Source organism: Bombina bombina, chromosome 7, assembly GCF_027579735.1.
Source record: "Bombina bombina isolate aBomBom1 chromosome 7, aBomBom1.pri, whole genome shotgun sequence".
Classification (NCBI taxonomy): domain Eukaryota; kingdom Metazoa; phylum Chordata; class Amphibia; order Anura; family Bombinatoridae; genus Bombina; species Bombina bombina.
In genome coordinates this window covers 559,560,336-559,587,725 of record NC_069505.1, presented here as the reverse complement: position 1 = coordinate 559,587,725, position 27,390 = coordinate 559,560,336, and positions in this window count along the sequence as shown.

Below are 27,390 nucleotides of genomic sequence, written 5' to 3'. Positions count from 1 at the left end.
ACTGAGTGGTCCTGCAAGAACAAGGGTACTAGTTCATACTTAAACATAACACACCTATCTGGTTCCCGTGGTGTTGTACGTGGCTGGGGAGAAGAAGATAACTTCAGTGAGTTCAGTGAGGACGAGGAACGGGACATGATTAGCTCGGCATCCAACCTTGTGCAAATGGGGTCTTTCATGCTGTCGTGCCTGTTGAGGGACCCTTGTATAAAAAAGCTGAAGGAGAACGACCTGTACTGGGTGTCCACGCTACTAGACCCCCGGTATAAGCTTAAAGTGACTGAAATGTTACAGAATTCCCACAAGTCGGAAAGGATGGAGCAGTTCAAAAATAAATTAAAAAGTATGCTTTACACAACGTATAAGGGTGATGTCACAGCACAACGGGAATCTAACAGGGGAAGAGATGAAAGTAATCCTCCTCCTCCTCCCACGACCACGCCGGCAAGGACAGGACGCTTTCCAGACGTGTTGTTGATGGAGGACATGCGGACCTTTTTAACTCCTATGCAAAGCCACAGCCCTTCGAGATCCAGCCTCAGAGAAAGACTCAACCGACAGGTAGCAGACTACCTCGCATTAACTGCGGATCTTGACACTCTGAGGAGCGATGGACCCCTTGACTACTGGGTGTGCAGGCTTGACCTGTGGCCTGAGCTATCCCAATTTGCAATCGAACTTCTGGCCTGCTCCGCTTCAAGTGTCCTGTCAGAACGGACCTTCAGTGCAGCAGGAGGTATTGTCACTGAGAAGAGAAGTCGCCTAGGTAAAAAAGTCTTGATTATCTCACCTTTATTAAAATGAATGAGGGATGGATCCCGAAGGGACTGACATTGTGCGATACATTAGAGTAAAAAAGGCATGATGAGATGACGAGCTGCCTTGGGCTACAAATGGTACACACGCTGCTGTATTTTATCTTTGAATGCCGGATGACTTGCGTGACTTATCCGCCAACAACTAGGGTTCAAGCCGTAATGTTTTAGGGCACTTTCTAACTGTCAAACAAACATCAATTTTTCTGGCCGCTGCTATAGCAGCGGCTGCAACAATACCTAATTTTTCAGGCATTTGTACATGCCTAATTTTTCTGGCCTCTGGTGCTGCACTGTGGCTACAAAACCCAAACCAAAAAAAAACGGCACATAACAGTGATTAAACTGTTAAGAATAGTAATACTTAACACACCACTCATATCTGGTGGCACAGTAGACTGCACGCGCAGTGCCCCAAATTTGAAGTAGGAGGACCGACCAAGCATCTTTTTCCATCTCCCGGTTCCTAAAAATTATCTCCGGGTTCATAAAATCGATGCCATACCTGTACTCGATTGTGCAAAAGGATGGCATATGTGGTATTTCATGCTGTTGTGCCTGTTGAGGGCCGTGGACCATCGTATAAAAAGGCTGAAGGAGAACGACCTGTACTGGGTGTCCAAGCATCTTTTTCCATCTCCCGGTTCCTAAAAATTATCTCCGGGTTCCTAAAATCGATGCCATACCTGTAGTCTATTGTGCAAAAGGAAGTAACCTTACCATGGGTCCCAGACCGCATGTTTTATTGTTATACTTTGTCAGGGTAATCAGGCAGGCCATATAGACCTCCCCCGATAGGGGGAGTTACAGGGATTAAAGTGCTAAGAATAGTACTACTTAACACAACCTAGTTACCATGGGTCCCTGACCGCATGTTTTATTGTTATACTTTGTCAGGGTAATCAGGCAGGCCATATAGACCTCCCCCGATAGGGGGAGTTACAGGGATTAAAGTGCTAAGAATAGTACTACTTAACACAACCTAGTTACCATGGGTCCCTGACCGCATGTTTTATTGTTATACTTTGTCAGGGTAATCAGGCAGGCCATATAGACCTCCCCCGATAGGGGGAGTTACAGGGATTAAAGTGCTAAGAATAGTACTACTTCACACAACCTAGTTACCATGGGTCCCAGACCACATGTTTTGTTGTTATACTTTGTCAGGGTAATCAGGCAGGCCATATAGACCTCCCCCGATAGGGGGAGTTACAGGGATTAAAGTGCTAAGAATAGTACTACTTAACACAACCTAGTTACCATGGGTCCCAGACCGCATGTCTTGTTGTTATACTTTGTCAGGGTAATCATGCAGGCCATATAGACCTCCCCCGATAGGGGGAGTTACAGGGATTAAAGTTACAGGGATTAAAGTGCTAAGAATAGTACTACTTAACACAACCTAGTTACCATGGGTCCCAGACCGCATGTTTTGTTGTTATACTTTGTCAGGGTAATCATGCAGGCCATATAGACCTCCCCCGATAGGGGGAGTTACAGGGATTAAAGTGCTAAGAATAGTACTACTTAACACAACCTAGTTACCATGGGTCCCAGACCGCATGTTTTATTATTATACTTTGTCAGGGTAATTATATATCTATCAAATCTATCTATTTATCTTCTATCGATTCTATCTAACTATCAATCTATGTATATCTATCTATCAAATCTATCTATCTATCTCGTGGCCAGACTGATTTGAGACAGCCACTTGTGTTTAGGCCAAATTTGAAGTAGGAGGATAGACCAATCATCTTCTTCCATCTCCCTGTTCCAAAAATGCAGGCCATATAGACCTCCCCCGATAGGGGGAGTAACAGGTAGTAAACTGCTAAGAATAGTACTACTTAACACACCACGGGTCCCAGACTGCATGTCTTATTGTTATACTCTGTCAGGGAAATTATATATCTATAAAATCTATCTATTTATCTATCAAATCTATCTAACTATCAATCGTATCTATCAAATATATATTGCATCTATTGATCTATGTAATTCGTATCTATCAAATGTATATTGCACCTTTTGATCTATGTAATTCGTATCTATCAAATGTATATTACATCTATTGATCTATGTAATTTGTATCTATCATATGTATATTGCATCTATTGATCTATGTAATCTATGTATCTATCTATCAAATCTATCTCGTGGTTGTGCAAATGGACTGTTTGCGGTTGTTTGCGGTGCGTTACACGGGGAGTTTGGTCTGTCATTGTGAAGCGGGCGTAACCCTTACACTACCTGATCGATACAACATCATACCTGATGTTTTAAAGCACGTTATTCAAATTTTTTTTAGGAATGTTAGGTGATTAAGGCCCTTTATGGGTTAAAACCAGACTCTGCATCAACTATGTAATTTTCCGTTGGAATTTTGCAAGGATCCCCCTCCGGCATGCCACAGTCCAGGTGTTAGTCCACTTGAAACAACTTTTCCATCACTATTGTGGCCAGAAAGAGTCCTTGTGGGTTTTAAAGTTCGCCTGCCTATTGAAGTCAATGGCGGAAGTTTGAGTCCGCCGTTCGCGAACCGAAATTTTAAGGTTCGCGACATCACTATTTAGTATCTTTAGCCCTGGGCACACTCACTATCATGTCTCATATTAGTAACCTTTTCCCTAATTGAGAAGGAGTTAGGGTTTGTGCAGTGTTTGATACTTTTAGCTAAGCACATTTTTCTCGGTTTATTCAAGACTATTTAGAACTGCCTGGCTAATCAGTCTGTGCCTCTGGTTGTGGAAGAAGAATTATTTTGCTGTTTACTTTCTGACATTGGCCTTGGCTAGTTCCTGATTCTGTTTGTGTGACCCTTTTGCCTTGAAACCTGATTTTGGTTGGACCATGCTGGATTTTCTACCTCACCTGTTTTCTTACCAAGCCTCCAGATTTACCTTGTTCTGTATTTGCCAGAGATACAAACCCTGCTAGTCTAACCTTGTACCCTGCTAGTCTAACCTTGTACCCTGCTAGTCTAACCTTGTACCCTGCTAGTCTGACTTTGTACCCTGCTAGTCTGACCTTGTACCCTGCTAGTCTAACCTTGTACCCTGCTAGTCTGACCTTGTACCCTGCTAGTCTAACCTTGTACCCTGCTAGTCTAACCTTGTACCCTGCTAGTCTGACTTTGTACCCTGCTAGTCTGACCTTGTACCCTGCTAGTCTGACTTTGTACCCTGCTATTCTAACCTTGTACCCTGCTAGTCTAACCTTGTACCCTGCTAGTCTGACTCTGTACCCTGCTATTCTAACCTTGTACCCTGCTAGTCTAACCTTGTACCCTGCTAGTCTGACTTTGTACCCTGCTAGTCTAACCTTGTACCCTGATAGTCTAACCTTGTACCCTGCTAGTCTAACCTTGTACCCTGCTAGTCTAACCTCTTTTCCTGCTTTAAGCTGCAGCTCCTGAGGCCATCTTATTGCTGCAGTGCCTGAACTTTCCTGGTCCTCTTTAGCTACAGTGTGTACCTTGTCTACCTGGTCCTCTGCAATTCCTAAACCTGTGTTTAACCTCTGCCTGTCTGAACTGCCAAGGCCTGTGTTTAACCTCTGCCTGCCTGAACTGCCAAGGCCTGTGTTTAACCTCTGCCTGCCTGAACTGCCAAGGCCTGTGTTTAACTTCTGCCTGCCTGAACTGCCAAGGCCTGTGTTTAACTTCTGCCTGCCTGATCTGCCAAGGCTTGTGTTTAACCTCTGCCTGCCTGATCTGCCAAGGCCTGTGTTTAACCTCTGCCTGCCTGATCTGCCAAGGCGTGTGTTTAACCTCTGCCTGCCTGAACTGCCAAGGCATATGTTTAACCTCTGCCAGCCTGAACTGCCAAGGCCTGTGTTTAACCTCTGCCTGCCTGAACTGCCAAGGCCTGTGTTTAACCTCTGCCTGCCTGAACTGCCAAGGCCTGTGTTTAACCTCTGTCTGCCTGAGCTGCCAAGGCCTGTGTTTAACCTCTGCCTGCCTGAACTGCCAAGGCATGTGTTTAACCTCTGCCTGCCTGAACTGCCAAGGCCTGTGTTTAACCTCTGCCTGCCTGAACTGCCAAGGCCTGTGTTTAACCTCTGTCTGCCTGAGCTGCCAAGGCCTGTGTTTAACCTCTGCCTGCCTGAACTGCCAAGGCATGTGTTTAACCTCTGCCTGCCTGAACTGCCAAGGCCTGTGTTTAACCTCTGACTCCCTGAACTGCCAAGGCCTGTGTTTAACCTCTGCCTGCCTGAACTGCCAAGGCCTGAACTGCCAAGGCCTGTGTTTAACCTCTGACTCCCTGAACTGCCAAGGCCTGTGTTTAACCTCATCCTGTCTGAACTGCCAAGGCCTGTGTTTAACCTCTGCCTGTCTGAACTGCCAAGGCCTGTGCTTAACCTCTGCCTGCCTGAACTGCCAAGGCCTGTGTTTAACCTCTGCCTGCCTGAACTGCCAAGGCCTGTGTTTAACCTCTGCCTGCCTGAACTGCCAAGGCCTGTGTTTAACCTCGGCCTGCCTGAACTGCCAAGGCCTGTGTTTAACCTCTGCCTGCCTGAACTGCCAAGGCCCGTGTTTAACCTCTGCCTGCCTGAACTGCCAAGGCCTGTGTTTAACCTCTGCCTGCCTGAACTGCCAAGGCCTGTGTTTAACCTCTGCCTGCCTGAACTGCCAAAGCCTGTGTTTAACCTCTGCCTGCCTAAACAGCCAAGGCCTGTGCTCAGCCTCTGACTGCCTGAACTGCCAAGGCCTGTGTTTAACCTCTGCCTGCCTGAACTGCCAAGTCCTGTGTTTAACCTCTGCCTGCCTAAACAGCCAAGGCCTGTGCTCAGCCTCTGCCTGCCTGAACTGCCAAGGCCTGTGTTTAACTTCTGCCTGCCTGAACTGCCAAGGCCTGTGCTCAGCCTCTGTTTGCCTGAACTGCCATCACTCAGCCTCTGCTGTACCCTGTGTTCAAGCAATTGAGGTGCAGCAGATGAGAAGCGACGTGTAAGGAAGATCAGCCTGGTAAAAGCATTTATTATGGTTTGTAAGGGAGATAGACAGCAGCTAGGGAGGCTGGAGAGGATAGAGTTGCAATAGTCAAGGCGGGAAATGATTAGAGAGTGGATTAGAGCCTTAATTGTGTCTTGTGTGAGAAAGTTGCGGTGGCAAGAATTGGCCAAAGACTGGATGTGAGGAGTGAAGAAGATCTGAGTCAAGTGTGACCCCCAAGACATTGGGTGTGCGGGGTTGCGGTAATGATGTTATTATCAACAGTTAGAGAAAGTTGGGGGTAGGGATTTTTGGAAGAAGGAAGGGAAAAAACAAACTCAGGGCTAGATTACGAGTTTTGCGGTATGAGTAAAAAAGCAGCGTTAAGCCTCATAACACTGCTTTTTCATTACCGCTGTTTGCGTAAAGTCTTTTTTCAATGGGACTACCTTTGCACCGGTATTACGAGTCTGCCTGGGAGGCCAAAAAGTGAGCGGTACACCCTATACCACCAAGATCAATACTGTAAACTGAAAGTCAGTAGTTATGAGTTTTATGTTACAACGCCGTAACATAAAACTCATAACTAAATTGCTAAAAAGTACACTAACACCCATAAACTACCTAAACCGAGGTCCTCCCACATCGCAAACACTAAAATAAAATTATTAACCCCTAATCTGCCGCTCCGGACTTCGCCGCCACTAGAATAAACATATTAACCCCTAAACCGCCGCACTCTCGCCTCGCAAACACTAGTTAAATATTATTAGCCCCTAATCTGCCGCCCCTAACATCGCCGCCACCTACCTACATTTATTAACCCCTAATCTGCCGCCCCCCCCAACGTCGTCGCCACTATACTATATTTATTAACCCCTAAACCTAAGTCTAACCCTAACCCTAACACCCCCAACTTAAATATAATTAAAATAAATCTAAATAAAACCTACTATTAATAACTAAATAATTCCTATTTAAAACAAAATACTTACCTGTAAAATAAACCCTAAGCTAGCTACAATATAACTAATAGTTACATTGTAGCTAGCTTAGGGTTTATTTTTATTTTACAGGCAATTTTGTATTTATTTTAACTAGGTAGACTAGTTAGTAAATAGTTATTAACTATTTAATAACTACCTAGCTAAAATAAATACAAATTTACCTGTAAAATAAAACCTAAATTAAATACAATTAACTAAATAAAATACAATTACCTAAATTACAAAAAACAAACAAACACTAAATCACACAAAATAAAAAACAAATTACAAGATATTTAAACTAATTACACCTAATCTAATAGCCCTATCAAAATAAAAAAAAGCTCCCCCCAAAATGAAAAAAAAAAACCCTAGCCTAAACTAAACTACCAATAGCCCTTAAAAGGGCCTTTTGCGGGGCATTGCCCCAAACAAATCAGCTCTTTTACCTGTAAAAAAAATACAAACAACCCCCCAACAGTAAAACCCACCACCCACACAACCAACCCCCCAAATAAAACCCTAACTAAAAAAACCTAAGCTCCCCATTCCCCTGAAAAGGGCATTTGAATGGGCATTGCCCTTAAAAGGGCATTTAGCTCTTTTGCAGCCCAAAGCCCTAACCTAAAAATAAAACCCACCCAATAAACCCTTAAAAAACCTAACACTAACCCCCGAAGATCCACTTACAGTTTTGAAGACCAGACATCCATCCTCAACGAAGCCGGGAGAAGTCTTTATCCGAGCTGGCAAAAGTGGTCCTCCAGACGGGCAGAAGTCTTTATCCAGACGGCATCTTCTATCTTCATCCATCCGGCGCAGAGCGGCTCCATCTTCAAGACATCAGGCGCGGAGCATCCTCTTCTTACGACGACTCCCGACGAATGAAGGTTCCTTTAAGTGACGTCATCCAAGATGGCGTCCCTTAGATTCCGATTGGGTGATAGAATTTTATCAGCCAAACTGGAATTAAAGTTGAAAAAATCTTATTGGCTAATGCAATAAAACAATAGGATTGAACTCGCATTCTATTGGCTGTTTCATTCAGCCAATAGAATGCAAGCTCAATCCTATTGGTTGATTGGATCAGCCAATAGGATTGAAGTTCAATCCTATTGGCTGATTGCAACAGCCAATAGGATTTGTTCAACCTTAATTCCGATTGGCTGATAGAATTCTATCAGCCAATCGAAATCTAAGGGACCCTATCTTGAATGACGTCACTTAAAGGAACCTTCATTCGTCGGGAGTCGTCGTAAGAAGAGGATGCTCCGCGCCTGATGTCTTGAAGATGGAGCCGCTCCGCGCCAGATGGATAAAGATAGAAGATGCCGTCTGGATGAAGACTTCTGCCGGCTTCATTGAGGATGGATGTCTGGTCTTCAAAACTGTAAGTGGATCTTCGGGGTTAGTGTTAGGTTTTTAAGGGTTTATTGGGTGGGTTTTATTTTTAGGTTAGGGCTTTGGGCTGCAAAAGAGCTAAATGCCCTTTTAAGGGCAATGTCCATCCAAATGCCCTTTTCAGGGCAATGGGGAGCTTAGGTTTTTTTAGTTAGGGTTTTATTTGGGTGGTTGGTTGTGTCGGTGGTGGGTTTTACAGTTGGGGGTTGTTTGTATTTTTTTTACAGGTAAAAGAGCTGATTTCTTTGGGGCAATGCCCCGCAAAAGGCCCTTTTAAGGGCTATTGGTAGTTTAGTTTAGGCTAGAGTTTTTATTTTTATTTTGGGGGGGCTTTTTTATTTTGATAGGGCTATTAGATTAGGTGTAATTAGTTTAAATATCTTGTAATTTGTTTTTTATTTTGTGCAATTTAGTGTTTGTTTGTTTTTTGTAATTTAGGTAATTGTATTTAATTTAGGTAATTTATTTAATTGTAGTGTAAGGTTAGGTGTTAGTGTAACTTAGGTTAAGTTTTATTTTACAGATAAATTTGTATTTATTTTAGCTAGGTAGTTAGTAAATAGTTAATAACTGTTTAGTAACTATTCTACCTAGTTAAAATAACTTACCTGTAAAATAAAAATAAACCCTAAGCTAGATACAATGTAACTACAACTACAACTATTATTGTAGCTAGCTTAGGGTTTATTTTACAGGTATTTAGTTTTAAATAGGAATTATTTAGTTATTAATAGTTTTATTTAGATTTATTTTAATTATTTTTAAGTTAGGGGGTGTTAGGGTTAGACTTATGTTTAGGGGTTAATAAATTTAGTATAGTGACGGCGACGTTGGGGGCGGAAGATTAGGGGTTAATAAATGTAGGTAGGTGGCGGCGATGTTAGGGGTGGCAGATTAGCGGTTAATAATATTTAACTAGTGTTTGCGAGGCGGGAGTGTGGCGGTTTAGGGGTTAATATGTTTATTCTAGTGGCGGCAAAGTCCGGAGCGGCAGATTAGGGGTTATTAACATTATGTAGGTGTCGGGGGTGGCAGATTAGGGGTTAATAAGTGTTAGGTAGGTTGCGGCGACATTGGGGGCGGGAGATTAGGGGTTAATAAATATAATGTAGGTGTTGGCGATGTCCGGGGCGGCAGATTAGGGGTTAATAAGTGTAATGTAGGTGTCGTCGATGTCAGGGGCAGCAGATTAGGGGTTAATAAGTGTAAGATTAGGGGTGTTTAGACTCAGGGTTCAAGTTAGGGTGTTAGGTGTAAACATAAAATGTGTTTCCCCATAGGAATCAATGGGGCTGTGTTTCTGAGCTTTACGCTGCTTTATTGCAGGTGTTAGACTTTTTTCAGCCGGCTCTCCCCATTGATATCTATGGGGAAATCGTGCACGAGCACGTACTGTATAACCATCTCACTGCTGACTTAAGCAGCGCTGGTATTGGAGTGCGGTATGGAGCTCAATTTTGCTCTACGCTCACTTCTTGCCTAATAAAGCCGGGTTTTTGTAAACCTGTAATACCAGCGCTGTAGGTAAATGTCAGGGTGCCAGGAATCAGACTGAGACGAGAAGTGCAAAAATAATCACACCTTTATTAATACCAAAAAATAATAAAAAGTCCACAAGACAAATAACAAGCCAGGAATCAAAACCAGAACTGGTAGTCAGACGAGCCGAGTCAGGAGCCAAAGCGAATAGTCACACGAGCCAAGTCAGGAGCCAAAGCGAGTAGTCAGACGAGCCCGAATCAGGAACAAGGAGAACAGCAGAGTCAGGAACAAGCCAGGGATCAGGAGGGACGTCAGACAGCCAGGTAATACACAGGGGCTCTCACAAACAGGTCTGAGACAATGCAAGGGCAAAGCATACTGAACAGAGGCCCTTAAAATAATAAGTGATGACATCACAATTCTGAGACTGCATCCTGTCTCACACTGATGATGTACACCAGTCTGGTCATAAAAGGAAGTGCAGGAAATGAGCAGCATCACACAGTATGCACCAGAGTCAGCAAGCAGGTGAGTAAAATGGCTGCCAGCAGCACATGGCAAACAGATCAGGGAAAAAAAACCCTGACAGTACCCTCCCCTCAACGCCCCTCCCCCGCGGGAGGAAAAAAGGCTTATTGAGGAAACAGGCATGGAAGGCACGGAGGAGGGCGGGAGCATGAACATCAGAGGAGGGAACCCATGAACGTTCCTCTGGACCGTAGCCCCTCCAGTAAACCAAATACTGTATGCGGCCCCTGGACATACAAGAGTCAATAATGCTGCTGACCTCATACTCCTCATGGTTGTCAACAAAGATAGGATGGGGATGAGGCAAGACAGTGGTAAACCGATTAAAAACCAATGGTTTCAAGAGGGAGACATGAAAAACATTGGAGATGCACATTGCAGGAGGAAGGTCAAGAGTGTAGGCCACAGGATTGACCCGTCGGAGTATTCGAAAAGGACCAACATAACGGGGAGCCAGTTTATTGGAAGGCACATGAAGGTTCAAGTTGCGGGAGGACAGCCAAACTCTCTCACCAACCTGGTAGGAAAGTGCGGGCAGACGCCTACGATCAGCCTGGAACTTTTGGCGCTGCATAGAACGTTGAAGGCGATCCTGAATCTGCACCCACGTGGAATGGAGTTGCAGGAGATGCTCCTCTAAAGCCGGAATACCCTGAGACATGAATGAATCGGGCAACAACAATGGTTGAAACCCATAATTTGCCATGAACGGGGATAACTTGGAGGAAGCATTAATAGCACTATTACGAGCAAACTCTGCCCAAGGTAACAGTTCAGACCAATTATTGTGGTGATCTAAGACATAGCAATGGAGGAACTGTTCCAGAGCTTGATTCGACCGTTCCGCAGCCCCATTGGATTGAGGGTGATATGCCAAGGAGAAGGAAAGCTGGATCCCCATTTGAGCACAAAAGGAACGCCAAAATCTGGAGACAAACTGGCTACCCCGGTCCAACACTATCTCCTTGGGTAACCCATGTAAACGAAAGACCTCCCGGGCAAAAATTGAAGCAAGCTCCTGAGCGGTAGGCAACTTCTTCAAGGGAATGCAATGTGACATTTAAGAAAAAAAACGGTCAACCACCATAAGGATAACAGTATTGCCATTGGAAACAGGGAGCTCGACAATGAAGTCCATGGAAAGATGTGTCCAAGGATGCTCACTATTAGCAATAGGTTGAAGAAGACCCACAGGAAGACGTCGAGGAGTCTTATTCTGTGCACAAACTGAGCAGGAGGCAACATATGCAGCAACATCAGAAAGGAGACCTGGCCACCAGAATTGTCGAGTGACAGACCAAATCATTTGGTTCTTGCCTGGGTGACCTGCGCTTTAGGATAGTGGTAAGTGTGCAAAAGTTTAGTTCAAAGATTCTCAGGAACAAAACACTAACCGCTAGGTTTCTCAGGAGGTGCATTGGTTTGTGCAGCCAGGATCTCCTCCCCAAGGGAGAAGTCAAATTAGTACGTATGGTAGCCAAAATATGTCCAGGAGGTATAACTGGAGTAGGTACAGACTCCTCCTTGGACAGAGGCGAAAATTGTCGAGAGAGGGCATCAGCCCTAACATTCTTACTACCAGGCAGGTAGGAGACCACATAATTAAACTGAGACAAAAATAGTGCCCATCTGGCCTGTCGGGCGACAAACGTTTTGCTTTAGCTAGATAAGTTTTTTTTTTTTATTAGTTTATTTAATTTCGAGAAATGTATACGGAATATATTAAAGCACATTTGCTTTTGTATTGCACCATGCAGGGTAAATCAAGATCAATGCGAGTTTATAGATTAAATAATACAGAGAAAAGAAAAAAAGAAAAGAACCAAAAAAGAACAAATCATTGTCAATCTGACTGTTTTATAATAAATGCAAAAAAGAAAGACCCTCATTAATTGTATACAAACTGCGAGTTTTCTATTTTCCAAAGGGGTAACTAACAGACAAAACAAAAACAGGAAAAGAAAAAAAAAAAAAGGGGGGGGGAACCCACCAAGAACTCTCTCCTCATCCTCTACACCGCACCCCTGAGCACCCAGCCTGAAATATCCAGGAGATATAGTGGGGCGGGACAGTGCATGACTCATCTAAGCCCTTCGGTGCCCTGACTTTTTTAAGGGTCCAGCCAGACTTAAATCACTCAATACCAGGTTACAGGGAATATTTCCCTTAGTATCAGGCCCTCAAAATATTCAAAGACACAAACAGATGCAGACTCTGCACTTCGTAAGTAAACCGCTGATTGCAAGCAAATGATGTACAATAGCTGATACTGAGTAGATATCATGTAGCTAGTAACAGGTGCTCTGAAAACCGTAAACAGTGTAGCATGTAGTCAGTGGTAGTAATCACTTGTAACAAACTGAGGGTAGAATCATACAGCGTGTGGGTGTGGTGCTAAGTAAGATACAGGTAAACACAAATTTCAGCGTGTAAACTGAAACTAAGGTGAAGCCGGTTAATCTCACCACTCTTGCCGCTGTGTGATCTTTTACTCAGGCCGCCCCATGAAAGGTAAGGATCCACTCCTCCGGCATCCAAACGAAAGAACTCTGATAAACAATGAAAGTTACCTTGTATTGGGACAAATTGCAGCCGCAGGGTATGTGCAGGTAAAAAGTGATGTCTTTATTGTAAGATCAAAAACAGGGTGTCAAACAAACTCAGGGGTACATTGAAACAATGGCAAACGTCCGACGCGTTTCCTGCCCGGAGGCACTTCGTCAGGGACTTAAATTGTATGAACATTAAACAACTTAAAAAGGCTTGCGTACATAAATAACAAGTATAAATTAACAAGCATGAACTATTACCATCACATTTAGTTTAGTATCACATTTTACACAACTTCAATATGAAGTTTATCTTATTTTGTATTTTATATTTAAAGTTTCAGTATCGCATCACTAGAATTAGAATGTAGATTCATTTAATCACTACTATTAACGATTTTTCACTTCACTTCACCCAAAATCTAAAATTTAACATCATATTTTTTTCTCTTGAAGTCACATTCCTTGTCTTTTGTGTTCTAATGCTCTAGGAAACTTAACACCGCAGCCAAAGGCAGCTAAAGGAAGATTTGACATAATAACAACTGTCAAATGTATCAAAAGTTGTTTTTGTTTAGTATCTCCCATTCTTGGTTATCTGCTACATGCATATAACTATATCCCCAGTACTAAAATAGTTTCGTGTATTTTACTAACGTTATTGAAAATACGCATGAGATTTTATTTATCTCACTCTTTGAAAGTTTGATACTAGATATTAACTCTTATTTCCTCTGAGAGTCTGCAGTACATTGTTATAACAATTAGCTTAGATATTTTATTTAATGTTTTTTTCAACTTATTTTTATTGATATTCTTTTTTGTCTACCTACGGAGCAATGTGATATTATGTCATTTCATTATTTCATTTTTTAATATTTTAGTTTAATTCCTTATCAACTGTGTACTTATATAATTAACATCATGGTAGCATGGTCATTAAACGTTTATTTTTTCATTCTTACAAGTAATTCACATTGATACAAGATTCATATACATTGATTACTGAGAATCCAATTTTAACCTATGCAGAGCCTATTGAAAAGGTTCTCATTTTGACCAAGTATAAATCAGTTTCTACTGACAGTATTATTCTGTCCCTTTAATTGCAGTACACAGGTGTTCTCATTGTGACGTAGGTACGCAAGCCTTTTTAAGTTGTTTAATGTTCATACAATTTAAGTCCCTGACGAAGTGCCTCCGGGCAGGAAACGCGTCGGACGTTTGCCATTGTTTCAATGTACCCCTGAGTTTGTTTGACACCCTGTTTTTGATCTTACAATAAAGACATCACTTTTTACCTGCACATACCCTGCGGCTGCAATTTGTCCCAATACAAGGTAACTTTCATTGTTCCTCAAAATATTCAGTTTTGTGAAACGATTTAGTGAGGATATGTTGTATAGAAATAGGATATGACTGGCTAATTTTTATCCATTTATTAAAAAAGCGTTGTATTTGCTTATTTTGTATCTTTGAAGTATTATGTTGCTCGAAAATAATCTGTTGTTTCACAGCTTCCATAAATAGGCTAAAAAGTGGAGGTTTCCTATGCTTCCAATTTCTTAATATCAGATTACGGGCAACTAAAATGATAGTGTTAATCAAGTCATAGTACTGATCTTCTATATTTAAAAAGAAAATAAATCTTGGCTCAAAAAAAGAAGAATACTCTGGGATGCACTTACTGAACCAAAAATTTACCTTCTGCCATAATTGCCTTATTTCTGGACAATACCAGAAGCAATGGAGCAAATCTGCCCCAGACATAACACATTTGTAACAGAGGCCTGATTGTCCCGGCGTCCATATAGCTAGCCTCTTTGGGGAAATATAAGCATTATTGAGTAATTTTAAGTGAGATTCATGCCAGGAGGAACAGAGGGGAGCTTCAATCACCCATTTAATACCTTTCTTGATGTAATCATAATTGATTTCTTCAAAATGATTCGACCAATACAATACATATTGTTCAAGGTTTAATTGACCTTGTTTTGCTAGTAAGATCTTATATAGAAGTGAAATCAATTGATTTCCTTGTTTATATAGGTTAATATAGTCTCCAATTTTTTCGAAACATTCCGACCAGCTTCCTGACTGTAATTTCTTATTTATAAAATGACGTAACTGCAAGTATGCAAAAAAGCTCTTATTGGAAAGATTAAATTCAGTTGCAATTCTCTCAAAAGTTCTCATGTTAAGCCTCTCATCAAGGAATTGTATTATCTTTATTAGACCTTTATCAGCCCATGCCTTGAATATCCTATAGTGGCATCCAGGTAAAAACTCAGGATTTCTTCTGACTGGTAGAAAAGCTGACATATGAAAATGAATCTTAAGGCGGTTACATAATTGTTGCAAAGCTTTGAGCACATTATATAGACTAATAATTGACTTGATATTAACTCGGAGCTGTGAGCATGTGCAATGTAGGATTGCTTTGATTGATAACGGTTGTATAAGATTCTCTTCTATACTTATATTGGTTAACAAGTCATAGGATAGGAGCCAATCGATCTCATAGCGTGCTAGAATAGCAATATTATATAACTTTATATCGGGAAATGCTAAACCACCGAGTTCCTTATATTGAGATAATTTTTTTATAGCAAGCTTCTGCCTAGTCTTATTCCAGAAGAATTTGGCACATGCTTGATTAAAAGTTTTAATATCTTTGTCCTTAATGAATAAAGGGAGATTATTCATTATGGCCTAGATTTGGAGTTTGGCGGTAGCCGTGAAAACCAGCGTTAGAGGCTCCTAACGCTGGTTTTAGGCTACCTCCGGTATTTGGAGTCATTAAAAAAAGGGTCTAACGCTCACTTTTCAGCCGCAACTTTTCCATACCGCAGATCCCCTTACATCAATTGCGTATCCTATCTTTTCAATGGGATTTTTCTTACTCCGGTATTTAGAGTCGTGTCTGAAGTGAGCGTTAGAATTCTAACGACAAAACTCCAGCCGCAGAAAAAAATCAGTAGTTAAGAGCTTTCTGGGCTAACGCCGGTTCATAAAGCTCTTAACTACTGTACTCTAAAGTACACTAACACCCATAAACTACCTATGTACCCCTAAACCGAGGTCCCCCCACATCGCCGCCACTCGATCAATTTTTTTTAACCCCTAATCTGCCGACCGCCACCTACGTTATACTTATGTACCCCTAATCTGCTGCCCCTAACACCGCCGACCCCTATATTATATTTATTAACCCCTAATCTGCCCCCCTCAACGTCGCCTCCACCTGCCTACACTTATTAACCCCTAATCTGCCGAGCGGACCGCATCGCTATTATTATAAAGTTATTAACCCCTAATCCGCCTCACTAACCCTATAATAAATAGTATTAACCCCTAATCTGCCCTCCCTAACATCGCCGACACCTAACTTCAATTATTAACCCCTAATCTGCCGACTGGAGCTCACCGCTATTCTAATAAATGTATTAACCCCTAAAGCTAAGTCTAACCCTAACACTAACACCCCCCTAAGTTAAATATAATTTTAATATAATGAAATTAATTAACTCTTATTAAATAAATTATTCCTATTTAAAGCTAAATACTTACCTGTAAAATAAATCCTAATATAGCTACAATATAAATTATAATTATATTATAGCTATTTTAGGATTAATATTTATTTTACAGGTAACTTTGTATTTATTTTAACCAGGTACAATAGCTATTAAATAGTTAAGAACTATTTAATAGCTAAAATAGTTAAAATAATTACAAAATTACCTGTAAAATAAATCCTAACCTAAGTTACAATTAAACCTAACACTACACTATCAATAAATTAATTAAATAAAATACCTACAATTACCTACAATTAAACCTAACACTACACTATCAATAAATTAATTAAATACAATACCTACAAATAACTACAATGAAATAAACTAACTAAAGTACAAAAAATAAAAAAGAACTGTTACAAAAAATAAAAAAATATTTACAAACATAAGAAAAATATTACAACAATTTTAAACTAATTACACCTACTCTAAGCCCCCTAATAAAATAACAAAGCCCCCCAAAATAAAAAAATGCCCTACCCTATTCTAGATTACTAAAGTTCAAAGCTCTTTTACCTTACCAGCCCTGAACAGGGCCCTTTGCGGGGCATGCCCCAAGAAGTTCAGCTCTTTTGCCTGTAAAAAAAAACATACAATACCCCCCCCAACATTACAACCCACCACCCACATACCCCTAATCTAACCCAAACCCCCCTTAAATAAACCTAACACTAAGCCCCTGAAGATCTTCCTACCTTGTCTTCACCTCACCGGGTATCACACCGATCCGTCCTGGCTCCGATATCTTCATCCAACCCAAGAGGGGGCTAGACATCCATCATCCGACGGCTGAAGAAGTCCAGAAGAGGGTCCAAAGTCTTCATCCTATCCGGGAAGAAGAGTAGATCCGGACCGGCAACCATCTTCTTCCAAGCGGCATCTTCTATCTTCATCCGATGAGGACCGGCTCCATCTTGAAGACCTCCACCGCGGACCCATCTTCTTCCGACGACGACTTCCCGACAAATGACAGTTCCTTTAAGGGATCAGCCAATCGGATTGAACTTGATTCTGATTGGCTGATTCCATCAGCCAATCAGAATATTCCTACCTTAATTCCGATTGGCTGATAGAATCCTATAAGCCAATCGGAATTCGAGGGACGCCATCTTGGATGACGTCATTTAAAGGAACCGTCATTCGGCTAGTAGGCGTCGGGAGAAGAGGATGTTCCGCGTCGGATGGAAGATGATGGCTCCCGAAGAAAGAAGATTGAAGATGCCGTTGATAGAAGACTTCATCCGGATCATGGACCTCTTCAGCTCCCGCTTGGATGAAGACTTCAGCCGGATCATGGACCTCTTCAGCTCCCGCTTGGATGATGACTTCAGCCGGATCATGGACCTCTTCAGCCCCCCGCTTGGGCTTGGATCAGGACATCGGAGGAGCTCTTCTGGATCGATCGGTGAACCTGGTATGGTGAAGATAAGGTAGGAAGATCTTCAGGGGCTTAGTGTCAGGTTTATTTAAGGGGGGTTTGGGTTAGATTAGGGGTATGTGGGTGGTGGGTTGTAATGTTGGGGGGGGGTATTGTATGTTTTTTTTTACAGGCAAAAGAGCTGAACTTCTTGGGGCATGCCCCGCAAAGGGCCCTGTTCAGGGCTGGTAAGGTAAAAGAGCTTTGAACTTTAGTAATCTAGAATAGGGTAGGGCATTTTTTTATTTTGGGGGGCTTTGTTATTTTATTAGGGGGCTTAGAGTAGGTGTAATTAGTTTAAAATTGTTGTAATATTTTTCTTATGTTTGTAAATATTTTTTTATTTTTTGTAACTTAGTTCTTTTTTATTTTTTGTACTTTAGTTAGTTTATTTCATTGTAGTTATTTGTAGGTATTGTATTTAATTAATTTATTGATAGTGTAGTGTTAGGTTTAATTGTAGGTAATTGTAGGTATTTTATTTAATTAATTTATTGATAGTGTAGTGTTAGGTTTAATTGTAACTTAGGTTAGGATTTATTTTACAGGTAAATTTGTAATTATTTTAACTATTTTAGCTATTAAATAGTTCTTAACTATTTAATAGCTATTGTACCTGGTTAAAATAAATACAAAGTTACCTGTAAAATAAATATTAATCCTAAAATAGCTATAATATAATTATAATTTATGTTGTAGCTATATTAGGATTTATTTTACAGGTAAGTATTTAGCTTTAAATAGGAATAATTTATTTAATAAGAGTTAATTAATTTCGTTAGATTAAAATTATATTTAATTTAGGGGGGTGTTAGTGTTAGGGTTAGACTTAGCTTTAGGGGTTAATACATTTATTAGAATAGCGTTGAGCTCCAGTCGGCAGATTAGGGGTTAATAATTGAAGTTAGGTGTCGGCGATGTTAGGGAGGGCAGATTAGGGGTTAATACTATTTATGATAGGGTTAGTGAGGCGGATTAGGGGTTAATAACTTTATTATAGTAGCGGTGCGGTCCGCTCGGAAGATTAGGGGTTAATAAGTGTAGGTAGCTGGCGGCGACGTTGTGGGGGGCAGATTAGGAGTTAATAAATATAATATAGGGGTCGGCGATGTTAGGGCAGCAGATTAGGGGTACATAGGGATAATGTAAGTAACGGCGGTTTACGGAGCGGCAGATTAGGGGTTAATAATAATATGCAGGGGTCAGCGATAGCGGGGGCGGCAGATTAGGGGTTAATAAGTGTAAGGTTAGGGGTGTTTAGACTCTGGGTACATGTTAGAGTGTTAGGTGCAGACATAGGAAGTGTTTCCCCATAGCAAACAATGGGGCTGCGTTAGGAGCTGAACCCGGCTTTTTTGCAGGTGTTAGGTTTTTTTTCAGCTCAAACAGCCCCATTGTTTCCTATGGGGGAATCGTGCACAAGCACGTTTTTGAGGCTGGCCGCGTCCGTAAGCAACTCTGGTATCGAGAGTTGCATTTGCGTTAAATATGCTCTACGCTCCTTTTTTGGAGCCTAACGCTGACATTATATGGACTCTCAATACCAGAGTTATTTTAAAGGTGCGGCCAGAAAAAAGCCGGCATTAGCTACGGGGGTCGTTACCGACAAAACTCTAAATCTAGCCGTAAATAAATTATCTGGTGGAACAAAATGGTTTTTATCATCATGACTTTAGCTGATAATGAAATTGGAAACAGTGTCCAACGTTGTAATTTAGATGTTATATGTGAAAAGAAAGGCGTAAAATTAAGTTTATACTAGATGTTCGGATCCTTATGTAATTTAATTCCCAGGTATCTAAAACTCTCAACCTCTTTTAAGTTATGCTGCTTCAGGCTGTCTTTATTTCTGTGTTTCCAGAGAATCTCTAATTTTGTGGTGTTCACCTTGTATCCTGAAATTGCACTAAATAAGTCTAAAGCTCTAAAAGCTATTGGTATGTTTTTTGTTTTTTTTTAACTTTTATCTTTATTATTCAGCAGAGTAAATTTCAACATATTGATTGTGCCATGCAAGGTCCATATCCAACATCAACATAAAATTAAATTCATCCAGAACTTAACTGCATTAACAATACCACTTAACTTATCCATAACAGAATTAACAATTACTAACGCAGTAATTATATTAACAAAATCTGACCCAAGCTCTGGGATCGGTATTTATCGTCTATGGACTGAATTAACTAATTTTCTCTACTGATTTTACATAGACATGTGCGATTCGTTTCGGTTCGATTCGGAAATTCGGAAAATTCGGAAAATTCGGTGATTCGGATTGAACCGAATTTCCGAATTAAAATTCTGCCGAATTTTCCGAATCTAACCGAATCGAACCAAATCGATTCGTAAATTCGGATGGCCATTGGGATTACACTAGTATTGTACAGTATGTTAGGTTAACACCTAATATACAGTATAATACTAGTCTAATCCCACCTAACACTTACCGAAATGCCGAATTTACGAACCGAATTGAACCGAATCGAACCGAATCCAGCCGAATTTCTTCGAATCCGAATGAATCCGAAACGAATCCGAAACGAATCGATTCATAATTTTCCGAATTCGAATCGATCCGAACCGAACTTCGAAAAATTCTGAATCGATCCGAACCGAACCGAACCGAATTTTTTCGCCATGCACATGTCTAATTTTACATATACTACCCACAATTTCTGATTGCTTCACATCACCGGACCAGTTTTTGGGACAAGTCATATTTATCACTTGATCCCTGATATCCCTCCTCCCCCCCCCTCCGCCGAGAAAGAAGAGAAAAAAAAAAAAAAAAGGAAGCCCCCCACCAGAGGCTACCATACCTCCAATAGTACCAGTTCCGAATTTCTAAGTAGGAAGATCATATAGTCTATTTCCACTGCCGAGAAAATCTTAATAAACACAGACCATTTTGTGAAAAACTTTCTAATGTCCCCTTCATCATTCATATTAGTATCCAGCTGTTCTAATATACATTGTTTTTTTAGACAATTTTTGATCTCCATAACCCTTGGGATTGCAGTCGATTTCCATTTTTTAAGAATCAGATATCTGGCTGCAATCACTGTCATATTGATAAATTTATATTGGAGGTGTAGTTTTTCCTTGTCTTTTCTCAGAAAGACACTATGACTCAGGGTAATTTCAAACAAAGGGATCTTCACTATATTTTTTAACCAATATTCTACTTTTTTCCAGAATTGACCCACTCTAGGGCAGCTCCATATCATATGAACCAGGTCCGCTGCGGGTTTAGAACATTTTGGACACTTATTAAATTCATTATTCCCGCATTTCAGACCTTTCTCCGGGGTGAAATACGCCCTATATAACAGTTTGACTTGTGATTCCCTCCAGGTTGAGGATAGTGTAGTCTGAGATATTCTTGTGATAGAGCCCTGTACCAACTGAACATCCCCATTACTCTCTGGTATTAAGTTGTTCCACTCAACCGAGAGTTTTTCAAGATTTGATGTACCCTTAAGGGAGACAAGCATATAATAGCAAGGAGAGATGGAGAACTGACCATTTTTCACCATGTCTAACCACCCCTCCAGTCTCCCCCACATCCATCCTCCGTTAGCCTCCCTCCTGAGCTCTGTTACAAAGTGTCTAGCCTGCAGATAGGCAAAGAACTCTCTATTGTAGATATCGAATTCCTGCCTAAGTGATTCGTAAGTTTTAACCGCTTGATTCTCTCTGTCCATAAACTGAATAGCCCTATCCAATTCAACCGTATGCCACCTTTGGAATGTTGCTGAATCTAAGCCAGCTGGGAATTTCGGGTTACCCCGAAATGGAACAAACTTAGATACATTACAATCTAACGATAGGAGCTTGCCCATTTTCCACCAACTTTGTATAGGATTGTAAATTGTTTTAAATGATTTCAGCTCCTGAGGTATTAGTTTGGATTTGCAGTGTATTAAGGCTACTGGTAGAAATGGATAACAAATGTTATTCTCTAAATCATTGTTTGTTAAATAATCTATGGAAAAAATCCAATCTTCCACAATGCGTGCTAGATAAGCCATATTATACAACCGCACATCCGGTAGTGCGAAACCCCCTTGGTTTCTTGGTAGTTGTAATTTGAAGAAAGCAATTCTTGTTTTTTTGTTTTACCATATGTATCTTCTCAGTACTGCATTCAGCTGCCGGGTGTCTTTCCCTTTAAGAATTATTGGAACATTTTGAAGAATATATAACAATTTTGGCAGTGATACCATCTTAAACAAGGCTATCCTACCAGATTTGGACAGAGGAAGACTTTGCCAGTTTATTAAGCTCTGTTTAATATCCTGAAGTATTGGGGGATGTTTAATTCGTAGAGCTTGTCTATGTTAGATGGAATTAGGACACCTAGGTATCTAAAGGCCTCTGACACTATTTTGAAGGGTATGTTTGATGGTGATTCTTTATTTTTTCTCAACCATAGCATTTCTGATTTTGAATTATTGACTTTGTAGCCTGAAAAAGATCCAAATTGTTTAATGATCAGTATTAACTTTGGCAAGTTGTCTTTAATGTTTGCTATGTAGAGAAGGATATCGTCGGCATATAATGCAATTTTGAGCTCCTTATTTCGTATTTTTATGCCTTCTAATTGGTGTCGTACCATCATAGCTAAGGGCTCTATTGAGATATCGAAAAGCAGGGGGGAGAGAGGACACCCCTGCCGAGTTCCCCTCTCCAGAGTAATCTCTGGAGTAAGGGCGCCATTGACCAGCAGTCTCGTAGATGGTTTGTTGTATAGATTTTTAATCAATTGACAAAATTTACCTTCAAACCCAAAATTAGTTAAGGTCTCTGTTATATGATCATAGTGAACCGAATCAAATGCTTTTTCCGCATCTATTGAAATGACCGCAACTTCTCTTATCTTTGCTGATGAGTTGCGTTTGTAAAGAAAGCCTGCTTGGTCTCTATGTATAATGGAAGGTAGGATAGATTGTAATCTATTTCCTAAAATAGAGGTTAAGATCTTATAGTCTATATTGAGTAGAGCTATGGGTCTATATGACTCTTTCAAGGTAGGATCTTTCCCTTGTTTGGGTATTAATATTGTGTTTGATGCCGAGAAAGAGGGAGGAATTGAAAGCCCATCTATGTATATTGCGTTAGACAAAGATTTGGAACTATTAGTGGCGAAAGAATTTTATAAAATTCATTTGGTAATGAGTCTGGGCCGGGTGCCTTATCAAATGCGAGTTTATTTATGACTTTCTCTATTTCCAGCTCACTGATGGGAGCATTTAAGATCTCTAACTCTTCCCTCGCTAAAGATGGGGGTGTCAACTGTCTCCAAAATTGAGCAGATTGAGTCTTGTCTGATTTTTTGGACGAGTATATCTCCTGATAATATGTTAACAGGAGGTCCGCTATCTCTTCTGACCTAGTTATTGTTTTGCCTTCCTGTTGAAGTGAATCAATCACGGCTGATCCTTTAGTTCCTTTTACTAGATTGGCCAGGAGCTTACCCGTTTTATTTCCAAATCTATAAAGTTTGGCTTGGAGTTTTAATTCTTTTTGCGAAGCCTGGTAAGTTAAATACGTGTCTCTCTCGTTTTTAGCCTTTATATATTTTAGCCAGTTAACCCTTGATTTATCTAAGAGATAGTGATTATAAGAGTTGATTAATGAACTAATCACTTCTTTCTGTCTAGTTTTAATTTTTTTCTGAATGTTAGCTATATAAGATATTATTTCACCCCTTAAAACAGCTTTTGCAGCCTCCCAGAATATCATAGGATGCCTGCAGTAGTCAGCATTGTGCTCCGCATACTCTTTAAATTTCAAATTAAGCCAATTTTTGAATTTTAGATCTTTTGATAAATAACTAGGAAAAAAAAACGTGCTTGTTTAAATCTCTTATCGGGTTCCTGGAACTGAAGCACAATGGGGGCATGATCCGAGAGGGAGATAGGTAAGATCTCTGTCATTACTTTCCGCTCGAGGAGCTTGATATCCAACAAAAATAGGTAAATTCTGGAAAATGATTTATGAGCCCTAGATAGGCATGTAAAATTTCTTATTTCTGGATTTTGCAGTCTCCAAATATCTTTTACTGCCAAATTCTGAGTAATTTTTTTAAAAATCTTGGTTTCCAAGTTGTCTCTTTTATTTTTGACTTGATTAGCAACTGATCTTAGTCTATCTAACGGATATTGTGGGGCCATATTAAAATCATCCCCACAGATCAAAAAACCTTCCTGAAATAACATAATTTTAGTTAGTAAGGAATCCCAGAAGGTTGAATCTATCACATTATGTGCGTATAGATTACATAGTGTGTATATGGTTTTTGCCACCTTCATTTTTAACAAGATAAATCTCCCTTCTGGGTCTACCCCAGTATTAAGAATCTCTAAACCATTGGCCATTATCTTTTTCCCCAAGAGTATGGCTACACCTCTTTTCCTATTTAAACTTGGAGTGGCCACTACCTCCTTTACCCAGGATTTCTTTAGTTTCCTGGTTTCTTCAATTTTTAAATGCGTTTCCTGGAGGAATACTATATCAGACTTTATCTTCCTTAATTGGTTTAAAATTGCTTTTCTTTTTATAGGGGATGTGAGGCCCCCAATATTCCATGAAACAAATGTAATACTTTCTAACCTTGCCATATTCTTAAGTTAAAATGAGGGGGGAATAAAATAACAAAAAAAAATAAAAATAAATAAATGAAAAAAAAAGAGGACAGCGAAGGGGGGGAAGAGGATAGGGAGACAAGACCATAGTCTTGAACCATTTCTTAACGGGTATCAACTATCACATTTTTAATTTAAATCTATTAATTATTCAGAGATATTTAGTTTAGCTAAGAGTTCGCTTGCCTCTTTAGCCATATCAGCATAGTGAATTTCATCCTTAACCCAAACTTTAAGCCTTGCTGGATAGATCAGGGTGGCCCATATACCCATATTATTGAGTTTGGTGCATGTTGGGGATAGCTCCCTTCTCTTGGTTGCCGTTTCAACCGAGAAGTCCTGAAACAGAAAGATACTGGAGTTCCCCAGAGAAATGGGCTGGTTTTTACGGTAATATTGAAAGAGAATGATTTTGTCCTGAAAATTCAATAGTTTAACTATAATTGGTCTTGGCCTAGCTTTCCGTGTGTTGTCTGGGGCAGCTCTCCCTAATCTGTGAACTCTTTCAATAATAATTTTAGGATATGTAGTTGGAATTTTGAGGAGTTGAACTAATGTTTCAGTAATGAAGCTGTTTACATTTTCATATTGCTTCTCCTCTGGCACTCCTATAATTCTAAAATTATTCCGTCTAGAACGGTTTTCTAAGTCCTCAATTTTAAGTTGGAGTTTTTCAATTGTTGCTTCATTAGTTTTAGATTTTATGGTATGTGTGACCATTAGATCTTCAAGATCTGAGACCCTTTGCTCAAGTTCTTGTACTCTGTTGGAGAACTGCCTAAGCTCTTGTGTAAGTGACCTCATATCTTGCTTGATCTCTAACCTCAGAGTGTCAAACTTAGGGGCAAGTGCTTCTAAGATACTATCCACCAAGGCTTGTGTGTTTGAGGATTCGCTAGAATGTGGAAGATTGCTGGGAACTAGATTAGTATCCACTGAGGTATTTATTGAGCTTTTTGTTTTCCTATCTCTATTTTTGTTCGCCATGGTTGGAGAGGGGGTTTTGCCGTGAATATTTAGGAATTTATCCATGTGCGGTGGACCAACCTGTGATTTAGGGCTGTGCTCTTAATTTTAGACTTACCAAAGTGATAATTTAAGGTGAAGGGGAAGAAAGCAAAAAAAAAAAAAAAAAAAGGGGGGGGGGGGAAACCACAGGGGGAGTGATGGGAAGGAATGTGAGGAATTGTGTGTGATGGTGATGGAGAGTTGAAAAAAAAAATGTGAAAAATTAACGTGTTATTCTTAATAGACAGAATCCAGTAAGGACTCTGATTTTAGTGATTGGTTGTGCAACCACAACGGAAGTGAATTTGGAAAAAAAAAAAAACGAAAAGAAAGTGACTCTGAGTTTAACCCCTTCTCTCCTCCTGGATCTCTGTATTCAATATTTGCTCTAAAAAGCTTCTTACACTTGTAATAACCCTATCCCCTGCTTAACTTCTTTAGTGGTTGACCTTACACAGTCAGACAATTTTAAGAAGGAAAGAAGAAAATAGACTGTTTGGCAGCAAAAAGTGGAGTTTTTTTTGTTTGTTTTTCCCTCCCTTCCTTCCCTCTTTCTTCTTTACAAGTAGCCCTTCAACGTTGGATTTATTATCCAGGCAGAGTTATTGTTGTTCCCTTTTTTTTTTTTTTTTTTTTTTTCTCTCTCTTCTTATAAACAAACAAACAAAAAAAAAAAGATCAAGGGAGAGAGAGAGTCCACTCACTGAACGTGGAGGGCTACAATTTCTCCCAAGCTAAAGAATTTTAACCCTGAAAGTTTTATATCACCTAATTGGTTTTGCTACTCTAGAGTGTGTTGCTTCCCCCGGTTAAATTGACACTTTAAACCATTGATTTAATTGGGTTAATGCAGACAGTGAAAGATATTTAAGTAATACGTGAGGTTTTACAGCATTTTCCCCTTTCCTCCCCTTTCTTCCTCCCCTCCTATACTACTTCACAGTTATTCGCTTTTGTAGGCAGCTTACTGATTTAGAATAAGAACTTATTTAATCCTATTTTGAGCCTGGGCAGCTAGTTTTTACTGCACTTTCTGATCTGCTCTCTGTAACGTCTACCAAACTAATAGGGAGCTTCAGAGCTGAACATGTTGCACCACCCGTATCTATTTCAAAGAAAAAATAAATTTGGTGGAAAAAACAACAATTTTTGCTTAAATCGTATTTCGTTTAAAACTAATAACACATTTGAGCAGTGACCCAGCTGATATATACACCCCGGTATCACAGTTTTCACAGTGCCACAGTTATACCACAATTATTATATATACCACAATTATGCCACATTTATCACAGTATATACTACAATTATCGCATGTGGAAAGCATATAACCAATTTAGTTCACATTTTTCACATTGTTATTATTGCATAATATATAACCAGTGTATCATTATGTCCCTTGAACAATGTAACCTCTTTTAAATTAAGTTTTTTTTTAGATGTAAGGCTATTGACACATACTAAAGTTTTGCAATGGTTGACAGTGATACTTTAACTTTACTTATACGTCAAAAATCAGGGTTATTCTGTTTTCCCAGTCTCCTAAACACAAAGAAGAATTTAAATGCAATAGGGTTCCCCGTTCCAAGGTTAATAGGGGAGTCTCCCCCTTCTTACTCCCCTCTATCTCCCCATAGTCAAATACACAGAAAACTCTTCACTCAGGGCCAGCTTGACCCAATTTGTCCAATAGGTAGTTCGGGGTTAATCCCCTTATCCAGACCAACACAGGGAAGAAAACAGAGAGAGATATTAAAAAGTACCTGACCCAGTCATATAAGCGTGATAAACCTGTGGCTGTACTTCTCCCTTAAAGGCCGGCAGCAGCTTCCTCATGCAGCATCGGTTAGAGGAGCAAAAAACCGGGTCTGCTACTTCCAAGAACTTAGAGGGGGATCCTGCCCTGAAAAGTGTGAGCGTAGTCCATACGCTTAGAGCTGATTTACAGCCAAGCCCTCCTTTTCACAGGGAAGCAGCCAAAGGATACGCAAAGAAAAAAAAGACAAGGCTCCTCCGGATGCCGGTCGCAACCAGCCG